The sequence below is a fragment of the Phoca vitulina genome, unplaced genomic scaffold (assembly GCF_004348235.1).
Source record: "Phoca vitulina isolate PV1807 unplaced genomic scaffold, GSC_HSeal_1.0 scaffold41, whole genome shotgun sequence".
In the NCBI taxonomy this organism is placed as follows: domain Eukaryota; kingdom Metazoa; phylum Chordata; class Mammalia; order Carnivora; family Phocidae; genus Phoca; species Phoca vitulina.
In genome coordinates, this window is record NW_022589744.1 from 1462013 (window position 1) to 1481503 (window position 19491).

General features: G+C 38.4%; 1 protein-coding gene and 1 pseudogene across 7 annotated transcripts in view; one reads left to right on the forward strand and one right to left on the reverse strand.

Moving 5' to 3' along the window:
* TLK2 (tousled like kinase 2) overlaps nucleotides 1–19491 on the forward strand; it is a 121081-nt gene that overhangs the window by 24745 nt on the left and 76845 nt on the right. The gene's annotated exons all lie outside the window — the stretch shown is intronic.
* LOC116648173 lies at nucleotides 3647–3755 on the reverse strand (annotated as a pseudogene).

Here is a 19491-nt window from a genome sequence, read left to right on the forward strand (position 1 = left end):
AAAGTGAGACAGGAATCCATCAAAATCCTTGAGGAGAACACAGGCAGCAACCTCTTCGACCTCAGCTGCAGCAACTTCTTAGAAACGTTGCCAAAGTCAAGGGAAGCAAGGGCAAAAATGAACTCTTAGGACTTCATCAAGATAAAAAGCTTTTACACAGCAAAAGAAACAGTCAACAAAACCAAAAGACAACCGACAGAACGGGAGAAGATATTTGCAAATGACATATCAGATAAAGGGCTAGTATCCAAAATGTATAAAGAACTTATGAAACTCAACACCCAAAGAACAAATAATCCAATCAAGAAGTGGGCAGAAGACATGAACAGGCATTTCTGCAAAGACGACATCCAGATGGCCAACAGACACATGAAAAAGTGCTCAGCATGACTTGGCATCAGGGAAATGTAAGTCAAAACCACAATGAGATAGCACCTCACACCAGTCAGAATGGCTAAAATTAACAAGTCAGGGAATGACAGATGTTGGCGGGGATGTGGAGAAAAGGGAACCCTCCTACACTGTTGGTTGGAATGCAAGCTGGTACAGCCACTCTGGAAATCAGTATGGAGGATCCTCAAAAAGTTGAAAATAGAGCTACCCTACAACCCAGCAATTGCACTACTGGGTATTTATCCCAAAGATGTAAATGTTGTGATCCAAAGGGGCACATGCACCCCAATGTTTATAGCAGCAATGTCCACAATAGCCAAACTATGGAAAGAGCCTAGATGTCCATCAACAGATGAATGGATAAAGAAGATATGGTGTATATATACAATGGAATATTATGCAGCTCTCAAAAAAAAAATGAAATCTTGCCATTTGCAACAATGTGGTTGGAACTAGAGGATATTATGCTAAGCGAAATAAGTCAGAGAAAGACAAGTATGATATGATCTCAATGATACAAGGAATTTGAGAAACAAGACAGAGGATCATAGGGGAAGGGAGGGTAAATGAAACAAGATGAAACCGGAGAGGGAAACAAACCATAAGAGCCTCTTAAGCTCAGGACACAAACTGAGGGTTGCTGGAATGGAGGGGGGTCGGAGGGATGGGTGGCTGGGTGATGGACATTGGGGAGTGTAGGTACTATGGTGAGTGCTGGGAACTTTGTAAGACTGATGAATCACAGACCTGTACCCCTGAAACAAACAATACATTATATGTTAATGAAAAAATTTTTTAAAAAGGGGCTCCTGGGTGGCTCAGTCAGTTGAGCATCTGCCTTCGGCTCGGGTCATGATCCCGGGGTCCTGGGATCGAGCCCCGCATCGGTCTCTCCTCGGTGGGAGGCCTGCTTCTCCCTCTCCCACTCCCCTGCTGTGTTCCCTCTCTCGCTCGCTCTCTGTCAAGTAAATAAATAAAATGTTTTTTAAAACAATTAAAAAAAGAAACTCACTTTATTTTTAACCTGTATCTTTGTAATTAAAAGTATGGGAAAAGGTACTATATAAACACTGAGAAGGCTGGAGTGACTATGTATTAGATAAAGGAGACTTCAGAACAAGGAAAATATTACAAGGGATAAGAAAGTACATTTTATAATGAAAAAAGGATCAATTCATTGGGAAGACCCAGCAATCCTGAATGTGTGTTCATCCAATGCTAGAGCAAAACAAAAACTGACAGCTGAAAGGAGCAATAGACAAATCCATAATGGTAGTTGGAAATTGCAACAGTCTCTTTAAATAACTGAAAGAACAAGCAAGCAAAAAAATCAGCGGACATGACTGTCAATGGACTGTACCTAATTGACATTTATAGAATACCATGCCCATATTCCTTTCAAGTGCGCAAGTAACATTTATCAAAATGGGCTATATGCTGGGCTATAAAACGTTTCAACAAATTTAAAAGGATTTAAATTATAAGGAGTACTTTGACTAAAATGGAATTAAATAAAAAGAAAGAAATCTGGAAAATTGCTGAATATTTGAAAGTTAAATAACATACTTCTAAATAAACGTAGGTCAAAGATGAATTCATAAGGGAAAAAAAGGAATTCACAAGGGAAATTAGGAAATATTTTGAACTAAATGAAAATGAAAACACAGTATATCAAAATTTGTGGGATGCAGCTAAAGCAGTGTTTTAGAGGGAAAGCTTAAAGCTTCAAAAGAAAGCTCTAGGGCACCTGGGTGGCTCAGTTGGTTAAGCATCTGCCTTCGGCTCAGGTCATGATCCCAGGGTCTTGGGATCGAGCCCCACATCAGGCTCCCTGCTCAGTGGGGAGTCTGGTTCTCCTACCCACCATGCCCCTCCACCCCCCACTCATGTGTGCTTTCCCTCTCTTTCTGTGTCAAATAAATAAATAAAATCTTAAAAAAAAAAAAGGACTAAAATCAATTACCCAAAGTCTGCCTTTAGAAACTAGAAAAAGATCACACTAAGTAGAAGCAGAGAAATAAAAAGCTGGGATGAAATAGCAAATCTGAGTAACCCTGTATTTATTTTTTTAAATTGGATTTATAGTTAAAAGCCTTTCCGCAAAGAAAAGTCTAGACTCACATGGCTTTATTGGTGAATTCTATTGAACATTTAAGGAAGAAATAGTAACAAAATTTTCACAAATTTCAGAAAATTTACGAGGACAACATTATCTTGATATCAAACCAGGCAAAGACATGAGGAAAAAAGAAAGTATAGCTCAGTATCCCTCATGAATATATACTCAGAATCATTAAAAATTATTAGCAAATTGAATCTACACACACACACACACACACACACACACGATAATACATCATGACTAATTGGTTTAATCCCAATTGCAAGGTTGATTTAACATTAAAGTCAGTGTAATTCACCATATTAATAAAGCAGAAAAGCCAAATGACCTTGTAACAGATGCATGAAAAGCATTTAAACAAAGTTTACTAATTTGTGATAAAAGCTCTCAGTTAACTAGGAATAGAAGGAAACTTCCTCAGTCTGATAAAGGGAACTTCCTCAATCTGATAAAATGCATCTGTGAAGAACCTATGGGTGAACCTCATGCTTAATGGTAAAGATTGGATGCTTTCAATTTAATGTCCAGAACAAGTCAAAGATATTTCACAACTTCTGTTTAACCTGTTCTGAAGATCCTAGCTGATGTATTAAGGCAAATAAAAGGGATAAGCTCACAGAAAGGAAAAGTAAAATTATGTTTATTTTTTAGATGTCTTATAAATGACATGATTGCACATGTAGAAAGTTCTACTTCTAAGCTGCATCCCGCAAATTTTGATAAAAAAAGCTACTAGAGTTTAAGTTTAGCTAGGATACAAGATCAGTTTATGAAAACCTGTTGTATTTCTGTATACTAACAATACACAGTTGGCAGTTGAAATTGGAAAAGCAATACCATTTGTAGTAGCATCAAGTAATATAAAAACATTCCCCAAGAACAGAAGAGTGAGAATATTTGTTAGAATTCCTTGTGTTTTTTCCCACTTTATTTTTTATTTTTTTAATGTTTTAAATTTAAATTCAATTAATTAACATATAATGTATTATTTGTTTCAGGGGTACAGGTCTGTGATTCATTGGTCCTACATAATACCCAGTGCTCATTACAACACATACCCTCCCCAATGTCCATCATCCAGTTACCCCATCCCTCTACCCACCCCCCCACCCCCAGCAACCCTCAGTTTGTAAAAATATGGAACACTTCATGAATTTGCTTGTCATCCTTGTGCAGGGGCCATGCTAATCTTCTCTGTATTGTTCCAATTTTAGTATATGTCCAATTTTATTATATGTGCTGCCGAAGTGAGCACTAGAACTCTTTGTAATAGAAGTTACCTTGTATTCTCATTTCATTGATGAGGGCTTTGGAGTACAAAGGATTATAGAACATTCATTTGTTTAAGTAATCTTGATACCCAACCTGTGGCTCAAACTCACAACCCCAAGATCAAGAGTTGCATGCTCTGCTCACTGAGCCAGCCAGGGCCCCTGGTTTAGCATTTCTAAATTAAACTCTACACCCAATGTGGGGGTTGAGCTCATGACCCCGAGATCAAGAGTCATATGCTTTACCAACTGAGCCAGGCAGGCACCCTGCATTTTTAATTTAGGTGAATGGTTCAAAGTCTTTACCTTTTAGTTATATCTGAAATATTGCAACTTGCTGAATAATCTGACCTCTGTGTGAGGCAAACCATTTTATTGTAATACAGGCTTGACAGTTTAAAGGGTGATTAAAACTGGAATGCAATTGGTCATTGTGGAAAAGAGTATGGAGGTTCCTCAAAAAATTAAAACTAGAACTACCCTGTGATCCAGGAATTGCACTACTGGGTATTTACCTGAAAAATAAAAAAACATGAATTCAAAGGGATACATGCACCCCTGTGTTTATTGCAGCATTATTTACAATAGCCAGTCTATGGAAGTATCCCAAGTATCCATCAGTAGATGAATGGATAAAGAAGATATGGTGTATAGATATAATGGAATTCAGTCATAAAAAAGAATGAAATCTTGCCATTTGCAACAACATGGATGGAGCTAGAGAGTATAATGCTAAGCGAAATAAGTCAGTCAGAGAAAGACAAATACCACATGCTTTCACTCATGTGGAATTTAAGAAACAGAACAAATGAGCAAAGGAAAAAAAGAGGGAGAGAGAGATAAACCAAAAAACAGACTCTTAACTATGGAGAACAAACTGATGGTTACCAGAGGGGAGGTGGGTTAACAGGTGGGGGAAATAGAGAATAGAGATTAAAGAGTACACATATCATGATTTTAAAAAAAGGAGGGGCGCCTGGGTGGCTCAGGCATTAAGTGTCTGCCTTCGGCTCAGGTCATGATCCCAGGGTCCTGGGATCGAGCCCCACATCTGGCTCCCTGCTCCGCGGGAAGCCAGCTTCTCCCTCTCCCACTTCCCCTGCTTGTGTTCCCTCTCTAACTGTGTCTCTCTCTGCCAAATAAATAAATAAATAAATCTTAAAAAAAAAATTTTAAAAAAGGATGTACACCTTTGTCCTAGCGATGAGTCCTTTTTACAGTGCTACTGGGATAGACATTAAGTTGTGCAAAACTGATAGCAATGTGAAAAAAAAAAAAACAACACAAAACTGGTTGGTTTAGTTGGCTAAAGTTTCATGTTAAAGATGTACCTTAAATATCCTCCTGAACTCCCAGAGAGGGGGAAAGCAATAACTAATCTTCATCGAGTACCACCTATATTTCAGGCATTGTTTTCCTCCCTCCCCAATATATAGTATTATTTTATTTAATCCTTGCAGTATCCCTAAGGTGGGTCTTCTTTTTTATCACAGTTGAGAAGACCAGAACTCATATGTCATAGAGTGATTTGTCTTGTTTCATACAGTGACTCAGTGATTCAGTCCCACACCTATCTGATTTTAAACTGTTGGTATCAGCTGTTCTCAATAATTTTTCTATTGCTCACGCTCCTGGGCCATCCCATTCTTTCCCATTCAGGAAATGCAAGTAAGTGAGATTAATTTTTCCAGTGCTAACTTTGAATTCCTTATTTTAACAGTAAATCACAGTAAATCACTCAGAAAAAAAAGTCAGGGATGTAATTTGTGATACTCCTCACAGCTGATATGTCAAGACATTAGTTTGTTGGTTTTTTTTTTAAAGTTTTTATTTATTTATTTGACAGAGAGAGACCAGCGAGAGAGGGAACACAAGCAGGGGGAGTGGGAGAGGGAGAAGCAGGCTTCCCGCTGAGCAGGGAGCCCGATGCGGGGCTCGATCCCAGGACCCTGGGATCGTGACCTGAGCAGAAGGCAGACGCTTAACGACTGAGCCACCCAGGTGCCCTGTTTTTTGTTTTAAGTAAGCTCCACACCCAGTGTGGAGCCCAGTGCGGGACTTAAACTCATGACCCTGAGATTGAGACCTGAGCTGAGATCAAGAGTTGGACGCTTAACCACATGAGCCACCCAGGTACCCCAAGACACCAGTTTTATATTTTTTAATTGCTGTGCTTAACTCTGAGCTATGAGCCATCATGTGCCTTAGGAAATAATGTGCTTTAGGGGTATAAGTAACAGTGACCTAGCTAAGAGTATTTACATGGATTATACCAAATGTACCTACCATCTTGATGATAGGTTAGTAGTGTAATTTTTGGAATTGGAGGGTGAGTAAATGAGATTGCCACGCCTTAGTGGAAAATCTCTGAATTATCTTTTCCCAGACTAGATAGGTAGAAACTGGGAATGGCTAAGATGTATATGTAGGAGGTAGAGTCATGGATTATATAAACTTAAAAAATTACTGTGTTAAATTCTAGCTTTTGAAGGGGCAGAGAGGTGCATTAGGGTTATCTGCCTGGCTTTTGTTTTGTTTTGTTTTTGGTCTGCCTGGCTTTTTACAGATGAGTAAATTGAGGCTCAGAGAAAGCAGTTGACTTGCTAAAGGTTGTGCCACAATCAATATACCAATATATTGGGCTCTGCAATGGAAATTTTGTTATAGTTTCCTCCAGGAGATGGTAGTAGGTTTGTTTCTTACAGATTAATTAATGATCTCTTCAAAACAGTAAAAGCCAGGAACTTAAACTTACTGATCATCAAACTTTCTTCAGGGTTATATACTTCTTGGATATTTGAAATCTGGATTATAGTGATCTTTATATTTTTGTTCTTATGACCATTTCTTCTGTGTTGTCTTTACTATGAATGTGCCCCCAGGATTTTCTACAGAACTTCTCCTTTCTGTCTAAATATTGAATTTGTAGTTTTTATTTCTTAATTTTTTAAAGATTTTATTTATTTGAGAGAGAGAGAGAGAGCACGAGCCGGGCAGAGGGAGAGGGACAAGCAGACTCCCCACTGAGCAGGGAGCCTGATGTGGGACTCAGTCCCGGGACCCTGGGATCATGACCAGGGCCGAAGGCAGACACTTAACCGACTGAGCCACCCAGGCGCCCCTGAACTTGTAGTTTTTTTTTTTTTTTAAAGATTTATTTATTTCTTTGACAGAGACACAGCGAGAGAGGGAACACAAGCAGGGGGAGTGGGAGAGGGAGAAGCAGGCCTCCCGCGGAGCAGGGAGCCCGATGCGGGGCTCGATCCCAGGACCTTGGGGTCATAACCTGAGCCGAAGGCAGACGCTTAACGACTGAGCCACCCAGGCGCCCCTGAACTTGTAGTTTTTAATGTATAAAGGATTTTCCAAGCATAAGGAGAAAGGCTGAAGCTAAATTGCAAGCTTTATAATGAAATACATAGTAGTCCATATGATTGTTGCTTCTACATATGTTGAAGTCATATTCCTTTCCCTTATATTTAGTTTTTTAATGATTAATTTTTAGTTATATAAGGAATGCATGCATACTTTTGTAATAATGAGAACTGTAATTGCTCTGAGAAGTTTGAGATGTATCTAGATTTTTTTAAATACTGTATTTATCCACTTGCATACATATTTATGCATAGAAAACATTACTGATTTTTGTGTGTAATTTTTACAGAAATTGAATCATACTGTTATTGTTCTGCAACTTGTTTATTTTTCATGCAACAGGTGATTTTGAGATCTACCATTTAGGTGTGGCTACATGTTCTTTAAACAGTCATCCTATAAACACATATGTTAGGACAGTGCTTTGTCCCTTATTTAAAGAAATATGAGGGGGCGTCTGGCTGGTTCAGCCAGTGGAGCATGGGACTCTTGATCTCAGGGTCATGAGTTCAAGCCCCACACTGGGCATGGAGCCTACAAAAAAAAAAAAAAAAATAGGGGCACCTGGGTGGCTCAGTGGGTTCGGTGTCTGACTCTTGGTTTCTGCTCAGGTCAGGTCATGATCTCACAGTCATTAGATTGAGTGGGGAGTCTGCTTGCAAAGAGTCTCTCTCCCTCTGCCCCTGCCCCTGCTTGCCCGTGCCCTCTCTCTCTGGAATAAATAAATAAATCTTTTTAAAAAATTTAAAAATATATGAAATGAGATAAAGGATTTGAAAATTAGAGGGAGAAAACCTAATCCTTTCCATAGATGATCAGGAAGCTCTGGAGGGCAGGATTATGTTTGATGCTCTTCTCTGTCCACCATAGTCGCGGTACCTCCCATGGTTGTAAGTACTTCCTATATCTAGCAGAATTGCACTGGATCTTTTTTTTTTTTTTTTTTAACATCCTTATAGAGATACGATTCACACAACATACACTTCATCAGTTAAAGTGTACAATTCAGGGCGCCTGGGTGGCTCAGTCGGTAAACGTCTGCCTTCGGCTCAGGTTGTGATCTCAGGATCCTGGGATCAAGTCCTCCCGAATCGGGCTCCCTGCTCAGCGGGGAGCCTGCTTCTCCCTCTGCTCATGTGCTCTCTTTCTCTCTCTCTCAAATAAATAAATAAAATATTAAAAAAATAAAAAATAAAAATAAAGCGTACAATTCAGTGGGTCAGTATATTTACAAAATTGTGCAACCATTACCACAATCAGTTTTAAAACATTTTATCACCTCGAAGAGAAACCTTTATGCCTTAGATGTCACCCTCAAAACCCCCATCCCTCTCAACTCTAGTCAACCACCAGTCCATTTTTTGTCTCTATTTGCATATTCTGAGCATTTCACGTAAATGGAATCATACAGTATGTGGCCCTTTGTGAGTGGCTTCTTTCATTTAGCATCATTTTCCGTTTCCAAGGTTCATTCATGTTATAGCATGTATCAGTAATTTGTCTTTTTATTGCCAAATAATACTTCACTGTATGGATATGCCATGTATTTTTTTTTTTACCCATTCTTCAGTTTGATGGACATTTGGGTTTTTTCCCATTTTTTGGCTATTATGAATAATGATGCTGTGAATATTCATGTATGTATTTCTGGGTGCACATATGTTTTCATTTCTCTTGGCTGTATTCCTAGGGGTGGAATTGCAGGATCTTATGGTTAAGAGATACTCTGTTAAAGGCTGGAGCTAATGTAAAACTTTAAGGATCTTTTTTTTCAGTTATTAATTTAACCAATTTAAGAGCTGCCAGACTTTTCCATTGTGGCTGCACCATTTTATATCCCCACCAGCAGTGCATGAGAGAGATCCTTGCTGACACGTTATTATCTGTTTTTTTTTTCTTTTTGTTATATGCATCAGATCTGGAGTGAATTGTGCAGACTTTTATAAGGAGGTTTCCAGGAGAGAAGACTGTTAAAGGATTTTTTGTTTTTCTTCTTACTGTTGAGCTTGCTTGTTGTCTGGAAATGGATATTATTAAATTACATGATAAGGATTTGGCATGACTAAATATTACTAAAAATCATTAATATTAATTAAGGATTTTCTTGACAGTGTATCGTAATATTTTTGTTTCCTTACTAAAACATAATTATTATTATTATTATTTTTTTTTTTTTTTTAAAGATTTTATTTATTTATTTGAGAGAGAGAGAATGAGAGAGAGCGAGTACATGAGAGGGGGGAGGGTCAGAGGGAGAAGCAGACTCCCTGCCGAGCAGGGAGCCCGATGCGGGACTCGATCCAGGGACTCCAGGATCATGACCTGAGCCGAAGGCAGTCGCTTAACCAACTGAGCCACCCAGGCGCCCCATAATTATTATTTAAAATAACTTTTTTGGGGGGGGGTTAAAGGCTCCCTTTGTTGTTTTGACCTGGTATATTCACTATAAATTTCAGTTAATCTGATTTTTTGTTCATTTGGGAGGAGGTTGGTTTTTTTTTTATTAAGTTTTTAATTCCACAATATAGTTAACATAGTGTTATATTAATTTCAGGTGTACAATTAGTGATTCAACAGTTCTGTATATTACTCAGTGTTCATCATAAGTGTACGCTTAATGAAGGCTTTTTTTAACGAGTTGTAATTGACATACAACATTATATTAGTTTCGGCTATACAATAAAATCACCCCACTTTGGTCATAATTAAATGGAAGTAAAAAATGAACGTCATTGTACTTATGCTACCCAAGTATGTTTGCTACAGTTATTATTAGAGTTAAGCCAGTTGATTCACTTGAACATTTTTTTCTGGTTTTCTAGATTAGATAGCTTCACTTGGAATTGAGATTGATTATTATAGTAAAGGAGCTACCTCAGTTTCCTCGGCTTATAGTTATAAAAGTTATATTGGAATAGATTGAAATGGTGCCGCCAGTTTTTAAATACATAAAATTGATTTTGTTCTTTAAAAAATTTTTCTTGAGAGTGTTGCTGAAGATAATAAGTTAAAACGGTACAGTGCTCCCTGCTAAATTGGGAACATTCTGGAAGTAATGGGATTCTGCCAGTTGCTGAGTATGTTTATTCTAATTATGCATTCTCAACCTGGGGAAATAACCATATCAGTGTTCATGACCCACTGTTAGGTGGACCTGAACTAAGATTCCACTTATCAGCTGACATCTATAAGCCCCTCTTCTGACTGGTGGACCACAGTGATGTTTTGGGTCTTCTGGAATTAGTGTCTGTTCAGAGCCAGAGCCAGTGTCTCGTAATGCTCAAAGAGTCTTTCGATTATTTCATTTTCCCCCATGCAGAATCACCTTGGTAAATGGCAGTGGTAGTCCTTTTGGGGAAAGCTTTCAGGGAGAAAGATTAAGGTGTAAAATTGTGGTGGTATAGTGGGATCCTTCCTCAAGGAGACCCCTTCATTCACTGGTTCTGGGTCTATAAAGTGACTCAAATATTGGGATTGATTTAGGGGCCCTGGCTCTGTGTTTTTAATGGATTGAAGTTATGCTTTTGTTCACTTGACTTAGACTCTCCTGCTTACACCGATCAGGTAAGAATTTAGCAGACTTCCCATCTATTTAACTGCTAGGAACACTGATCAACTAGTCAGTGCCCGAGGTCTCTGGGAGTCTGACTGTTCAGATTGCTGCCTTGACTCTGCTATGGTATGAAAAGGTGGTGCTACTAATGACTAAAAAAAGTATGGAGACCCTTAGTTTTTATTTTTTCCTTCCAAGTTTTTATTTAAATTCAGATTAGTTAATATATAGTGTAGTATTGGTTGCAGGAGTAGAATTTAGCGATTTGTCACTTACATATAACACCCAGTGCTCATTGCAACAAGTGTACTCCTTAATGCCCATCACCCATTTAGCCCATCCCCCTTCCCCCGCCCCCACCATCTTCCAATAACCCTCAGCTTGTTCCCTGTGGGTGAGAGTCTCTTATGGGGCCCCTGGGTGGCTTAGTCGGTTAAGTGTCTGACTTCAGCTCGGGTCATGATCCTGGGGTCCTGGGATCAAGCCCTATGTCTGGCTCCCTGCTCAGTGGGGAACCTGCTTCTCCAACTCCCTCCTACTCTCCCTGCTTGTGCTCTCTCTGTCAAATAAATAAATAAAATCTTTTTTTAAAAAGTCTCTTATGGTTTGCCTCCCTCTCTGTTAATTTTATTTTTCTTTCCCTTCCCCTGTGTTCATCTGTTTTGTTTCTTAAATTCCACATGAGTGAAATCATATGGTATTTGTCTTTCTCTGACTTATTTCACTTAGCATAATACATAATACACTCTAGTTCCATCCACATAGTTGCAAATGGCAAGATTTCATTCTTTTTGATGGCTGAGTAGTATTTGTGTGTGTGTGTGTGTGTACACACACACATCTTCTTTATCCATTCATCAGTTGATGGACACTTGGGTTCTTTACATAGTTTGGCTATTATTGATAATGCTACTAAAAACATTGGGGTGCATGTACCCCTTCGAATCTGTATTTTTGTATCCTTTGGGTAAATACCTAGTAGTGCAACTGCCACGTGGTAGGGTAGTTCCATTTCTGACTTTTTGAGGAATTTCCAGAGTGGCTCACCAGTTTGCATTCCCACCAACCGTGCAAGAGGGTTCCCCTTTGGAGACCCTTAGTTTTAATTTCCATTAGGTATAGTCTTTAATGGATTATCTTTACTACCTCAGGTAGTTTGACCCTTTCGTCAGCTGTGTTCCTCTATACTTAATCAAGTTTAACTTTTGTCTGCTGTTCTCAATTCCTAATTCCTTTTAACATGCCAGTTTAGTCCAAGGAGGAAATGAGAACTTTAGAAACTCAACAAATGTTGACATTTTAAATTTTTACTGGAGTGAAAAGATTAACCTTTGGTCCCTACTTCTACAAGTTTTTCTTAGTTTACATGGGCTTTATTCATGTGCTAAAAGCTGGTTGTCAATATTTGTATCTTAATCTCAATTTTCATGGTTTTATAATTTAAAAACAAATTTTTTTTTAGGTTTGTAACTAAAGTATTTTTTTTTTTTTTTTTAAAGATTTTATTTATTTATTTGACCACACACTGAGAGAGGGAACACAGGCAGGGGAAGTGGGAGAGGGAGAAGCAGGCTTCCCGCCGAGCAGGGAGCCCGATGCGGGGCTCGATCCCAGCACCCTGGGATCATGACCCGAGCCGAAGGCAGACGCTTAACGACTGAGCCACCCAGGTGCCCCGTAACTAAAGTATTTTTTAAGCCCCCCCAAAAGTACATTTTAAGTATGTTAGAAATGAGTTTTATTTTGTTTTTGGAAACCATACTTTTTTTAAAACAAGAAAATTGTCTATTTTTTAAAACTTCCATTTGGTTTTTTACTTTGAAAAAAGGATTAGTAGCAGGGCACAGGGGTAAATAGTTTAAATGTTGGCATAGAAAATGGGGCTTTTGCTAAGGAGTCTTATTATCATACATTATTTAAAAAAATTATTTCTAGGGGCGCCTGGGTGGCTCAGTTGTTAAGCGTCTGCCTTCGGCTCAGGTCATGATCCCAGGTCCTGGGATCGAGCCCCGCATCGGGCTCCCTGCTCAGTGGAGAGCCTGCTTCTCCCTCTCCCACTCCCCCCTGCTTGTGTTCCCTCTCTCGCTGTGTCTCTCTGTGTCAAATAAATAAATTAAAAAAAAAAATTATTTCTAGCTTCTCTTTGAGCCTGAGATGACTCTTTGGACAGTTTTCCCTCCCCAGTGACTTGGATGTTAGTAAGTGTTCTTCTCAGCTATTGTATATCAAATATCAAGTGACAGACTGTTTTACTTAGAAAATAAGTGAAAAATATGATGTAGTTATTAAACTTACCTAATGTGGATGAAAACATACTTAACATACAAGAGTATATGTTTACCTTTAGAATTTAACGTTTCAGAAAAATTTTAAAAAAGAAACAGAGAACAAAGTAATAAAAATACAAGAAGAAATAAATATATTCCAAAACAGAAGACTAGGAATTAATCCAGAGTTGGAAAATTGGGGAACAGCCGGAAAAATTGAGGGTAAAATTGGGTATAACAAAAGATACCTACTAAGTGAGGACCTACAAAGTGAAAAAACTGGATATGGATGCGTTATATCCTATTAATATGAAAGTCTCAGCAGAGTAAATAATTTCATTCAGAGTAGGAATTCATGTTGACAAAATAAGATGTAAAAATCAGGATAGATTCCGGGCGCCTGGGTGGCTCAGTTGGTTAAGTGGCTGCCTTCGGCTCAGGTCATGATCCTGGGGTCCTGGGATCGAGCTCCACATCGGGTTCCCTGCTCAGCAGAGAGCCTGCTCCTCCCGCTCCCTCTGCCTGCCTCTCTGCCTACTTGTGCTCTCTGTCTCTCTCTCTGTCAAATAAATAAATAAAATCTTTAAAAAAAAAATGAGGATAGATTCCTATAAGCAAGGAAAAATCAAGATTATAAAATGATTTTTTCCTCCCTGTCCTATTCTTTGAAGTAGGGCAAAAATCCACTACCTAGTTATTGGTGGTCTATCCTATTCTATCCTATCCTAGCCTAGATAGTTTTCATGTTAAATAATAACATAGAAGTAATAAACTCCAGTAGCAAAATCTGACAAATATGAGGAATTAAAAGTATAGCCTAATCTCATTTATGAATATATAGATGTTTAAATTCAAATAAAACTTGGGGCGCCTGGGTGGCTCAGTTGGTTAAGCGACTGCCTTCGGCTCAGGTCATGATCCTGGAGATCCAGGATCGAGTCCCGCATCGGGCTCCCTGCTCAGCAGGGAGTCTGTTTCTCCCTCTGACCCTCCCCCCTCTCATGTGCTCTCTCTCTCTCATTCTCTGTCTCAAATAAATAAATAAAATCTTAAAAAAACAAAAACAAAAACAAACAAAAAAAAAAACTACTAGCACATGGCTAGGAGATAATTCCTTTTTTTTATGTTTCAGGTAGTTTATCCTAAAAATGCCGGACAGGTTCGTTATTTTAAAAATTGATTAATATGCGAGAATTAGTATAGCTCAAAGACTGGTAGTACATATTTTGAAGCCACATTGCTTAGGTCTAGATCCTGGCTCTGCTTTTTTTATTTTATTTTTTAAAGATTTTATTTACTTGATTGAGAAAGAGAGAGAGCATGAGTAAGGGGAGGGGAAGAGGGAGACGCAGATTCCCCCTGAGCACGGAGTCCGACATGGGGCTCTATCCCAGGACCCTGGGATCATGACCTGAGCCGAAGTCAGATGCTTAACTGACTGAGCCACCCAGGCGCCCCTCCTGTCTCTGCTTCTTACCAGCTGTGTGATATTGGGGAATTCACTAAGTTTTCTTACAGTTTTTTCATCTATAAATAAGAGTAATTATAGCAGCTATCTTACAAGGTTGTGCATTAGTTTGCTAGGACTGCCCTAATGGACTGGGTGGTTTAAAAAACAGAAAATTATTTTTCACTATTCTGGAGGCTAGAAGTCCAAGATCAAGGTTTTAGCTGGGCTGGGTTGTTTTTTTGTTTTGTTTTGTTTTGTTTTTTTTGAGACTTTCCCTCCTTGGCTTACAGATGGCCACCTTTTCACTGTGTCCTCAATATGAGCTTTCCTCAATGTGTTTGCATGTCTGGTGTCTGTGTGTCCTATCAGTTATATTGCATTAGGGCCCCCCCTAACAATCCTATTTTAACCTCATTACTTCTTTAAAGGCCCTATTCTCCAAATACATTCTGATGTACTGGGGGTTAGGGCTTCAACAGAAATTTGAGGTGGACACAGTTGAGCCCATAACAGGTTGTTACCAGGATTAAATGTGCTACAGAATGCTTTGCCTATGTAGCAATTGTTAGCTAAGTATCGTTTATCATTATTACTTAACTATAGCAAGTAAATAATACATAAAAAATAAAAACTCATAAAAACTTTTTATTTCAAAATAATTACAGATACAAAGGGAATTGCAAAAATTGTACAGGGAGGTTTCATGTATTCTTCTTCCGCCAGTGTAACCATCTTGCATAATTATGGTACGGTACCAAAACCAGGAAATTGACATTGGTAAAATCCACACAACTCATTCAGATTTCACATTATACACCCACCATTTGTGTATGTGAATGTGCACATCTATGTACTTTTATCATTTGTGTAGCTTCTTGTAACCACAATCAAGGTGCAGAACTGTTCCATCACAAGGCTCTCTTGCTACTCCTTTGTATTCACCCCCACCTACTCTTCCTTGAAATCCTAACTCCTGACAACCACTAATCTGTTTCCATCCCTATAAATTCATTATTTCAGGAAGTACATATATGTATATGTATAATATAAAATATAAAAATGGAATCATAAAGTATATATTCTTTGGAGATCTTTTTTTTTTTAAGATTTTATTTATTTGAGAGAGCGAGCAAGAGAGAACATGAGTGGGGGAGGGAGAGGGAGAAGCAGACTCCTCTACTGAGCAGGGAGCCCAACATGGGGCTCAATGCCAGGACCCTGGGACCGTGACCTTAGCCAAAGGCAGACGCTTAACCAACTGAGCCACCCAGGTGCCCCAGAGGGATTGGCTTTTTTTTACTTGGCATAATTTCCTTGAAGTCCATCTAAGTTGTTGCGTGTACAAATAGTTCATTCCTTTTTATTGCTGAGTAGTATTCCATGGTGTGGACATACCACAATTGTTTAACCATTTACCCATTGAAGGGCATTTGGTTTCTTTCCAGGTTTTGGTTATTACGGGTGTTGGTTTTGTAAGTTCTTTGTAGATTTGATTACTAACCCTTTATCTAATATGTCATTTGCAAATATCTTCTCTCCTCCTGCCCATTTCTTAACTGATTATTTGGTTTTTGGGTGTTGAGTTTGATGAGTTCTTTATAGATTTTGAGGTTTTAGCTATTAAGAATAAAATCATTATGAACAGGGGCGCCTGGGTGGCTCAGTCGGTTAAGCGACTGCCTTCGGCTCAGATCATGATCCTGGAGTCCCTGGATCGAGTCCCGCATCGGGCTCCCTGCTCGGCAGGGAGTCTGCTTCTCCCTCTGACCCTCCCCCCTCTCATGTGCTTGCTCTCTCTCATTCTCTCTCTCTCAAATAAATAAATAAAAAAATCTTTAAAAAAAAAAAAAAATTAAAAAAAAAAAAAAATCATTATGAACATTTGTGTACAGGCTTTTACATCAACATTATTTCTCTGGAACAAATGTCCAGTAGTATACAGTTCCTGGGATATGATATGTACATTTTATGTTTTAGTACCTTTTTTGTTTTAAAAGAAACTAGCAAATAATTTTCCAATTGACTGTACCTTTTTACATTTTCACCAGCAGTGTATGAGTGATTCAGTTTTTCTGTGTACTTGCCAGCATTTAGTCTTGTCACTATATTTTATTTTAGTATTCTGATAGGTGTATAAAAAATTTAATTGTGGTTTGAATTTGTATATCCCTAGTGGCTAATGATGTTGAACATCTTTCTCATGCTTATTAGCCCACCTTTATATGTTTGTTAGTGAAATGGCTGTTCATGTCTTTTGCCCGTTTTCTAATTGGATTAAAAATTTATTGAGTTTTGAGTTTTTTATATAGTCTAATTTTAAGCCCTTTGCCTGATATGTGGTCAGGAAATACTTTCTTTTAGTCTATGATTTTTCTCTTTGTCCTACAAGGTCTTTTGCTGCGTAAAAGTTTTTCATTTTGAGGAGGCTCCATATATTAACTTTTCCTTTTATAGATCGAGATTTTGGTGTCAAGTCTAAGACCTTTTCACCTAGTCCTGTGTTGTGAAGGTTTTCTCCCATTTTTTCCCCTAAACATTTTATGATTTTGTTTTACATATAAGTTCTTTTTTTAAAGTTTTATTTATTTTTATTTGTTTTTAAGATTTTATTTATTTACTTGACAGAGAGAGACACAGTGAGAGAGGGAACACAAGCAGAGGGAGCGGGAGAGGGAGAAGCAGGCTCCCTGCTGAGCAGGGAGCCTGATGCGGGACTCGATCCCAGGGCCCTGGGATCATGACCTGAGCCAAAGGCAGATGCTTAACTGACTGAGCCACCCACATGGCCCTACATTTAAGTTCTTGATCCCGTTTGAGTTAATTTTTTAAATAAGTTATGAGGTTTAAGTTGAGGTTCATATTTTTGTCTGTGTATGGCTGATTGCTCCAGCACCAGTTTGTTGAAAAGTCTATCAAACTGTTTATGTGCTTTTGTCAAAAATTTGTTGGGCATATTTGTGTGGGTCTGTTTTTATCAGTCATGAGAATTAAATGTGCTAATATAGAATGCCCAGCCCCTACAAGTGCTGTGTAAGTGTTGGCTATTACTATTCTTACAATGACAAATAAGTAATAACTCTTAAAAAAGCATTTGGATAAACTCAGTAACCATCCCAACTTTCTAATTTAAAAAACAATACGGTTTTTTAAAAAGATTTATTTATTTATTAGAGAGAGAACGTGAGTCCACATGCACATGAGCTGGGGTAGGGGCAGAGGGAGAGAGAATCTCGTGCAGGCTCTGTGCTCGATCCCACGACCCTGAGATCATGAGCTGGGCTGAAACCAAGAATCAGACACTTAACCAGCTGAGCCACCCAGGCGTCCTAATGCAGTGTTTTAAAACAGTTTTAATTGTGGTAAAATACATCTAAAATTTACCATTTTACATTCTAACTAAGAGTGCACAAAGGTTCCAATTTATCCACATCCTTGCTAGCACTCATTACTTTCCTTTTTTTTGGATAGTAGCCATCCTAATGGGTGCATGGTGGTATGGTATTTCATTGTAATTTTGATTTGCATTTCCCTAATGATTAGTGGCATCTCTTCATGTGCTTGTTGGCCCTTTTGTGTATCTTTGGAGAAATGTCTATTCAAGTCCTTTGTCCTTTTCTTTATTTTTTAAGTAAATTCTATCCCCAACATGGGGCTAGAACTCACGACCCTAAGATCAAGAGTAGCAAGCTCTACCAACTGAGCCAGCAGGTGCCCCTGCCCAGTTTTTAATCACATTGTTGTGTTCTTATTGATTGGTAGGAATTCTTTGTCTGTTCTGGGTATTAACCCCTTATCATAGGCTATATGATTTGCAAATATTTTCTCCCATTCTGTGGGTTACCTCTTTACTCTGTTGATCATGTTCTTTGATGCACAGAGGTTTTTAATTTTGGTATAGTCCAATTTGTCTGTTTTTTGGTGGTGTTGCCTGTGCTTTTGGGGTCCTCAATTTTGAGTTAATTTCTGTATGTGGTATAAGGTAAGGGTCCAGCTTCATTCTTTTGCATGTGGATATCCAGTTTTTCTAACACCATTTGTTGAGAAGATTGTCCTTTCACCGTTGAATGGTCTTGGCACCCTTGTTGAAAATCATCTTATATCAAGTCATTATGCATTACACCTTAAATTTACACATAGCTGTGTATCAATTATATCTCAGTAAAAGTGAAAAAAAAATCCGCAAAGAAAAAATTGGGCGAGGGGGAACCATTTGACCATATATGCAAGGGTTTGTTTCGGGGCTTTCAGTTTTATTCCATTTGTCTGTCTGTCTGTCTTTTTTTTTTTTTTTTTTTTAAGATTTTATTTATTTATTTGACAGAGAGAGACACAGCGAGAGAGGGAACACAAGCGGAGGGAGTGGGAGAGGGAGAAGCAGGCTTCCTGCCAAGCAGGGAGCCTGATGTGGGGCTCGATCCCAGGACCCTGGGATCATGACCTGAGCCGAAGGCAGATGCTTAATGACTGAGCCACCCAGGCGCCCCTGTATGTCTGTCTTTATGCCAGTGCCATCTTGTTTTGATTATTACAGTTTTATAGTAAGTTTTGAAATCAGAAAGTGGGAGACCTCTACCTTTGTTCTTTTACAGGATTATTTTGGCTATCAGAGAGGTCTTAATACAGCTTTTAATGGTGTAAAGCACTAGCGGAGTTACGTTGAAAAAGAACAAAACAATATTCTTTATGCTTATTATTTCTGTTGTTTTATTCGGTTCAGTAAAATGTGAAACAAGATATATAAATTGTGGAAAGGAAGATACAGACTTACTATTTTTAAATGCTGTGATTTTATATCTAGACAACTAAATCAAAAGGAACAAACTTAACGGATGATTAGAAAGAATAATAATTCAGTGAAGTGACTGATTGAATGAAAAACGTGAAAATTATATAATTCCTGAATGTCAGCAGTATAAGAAAAATCAGAAAAATTGAGTCCCAGTTATTATAGCTTCATATATATGACGATGTTACAGTGGTGGAATGGGAGTTAAACTTGATGGTCCGTAAGCTTTTATGCCTTGGGGTTTAATTTACCCCTGGGGATGGTAATTGAGGCC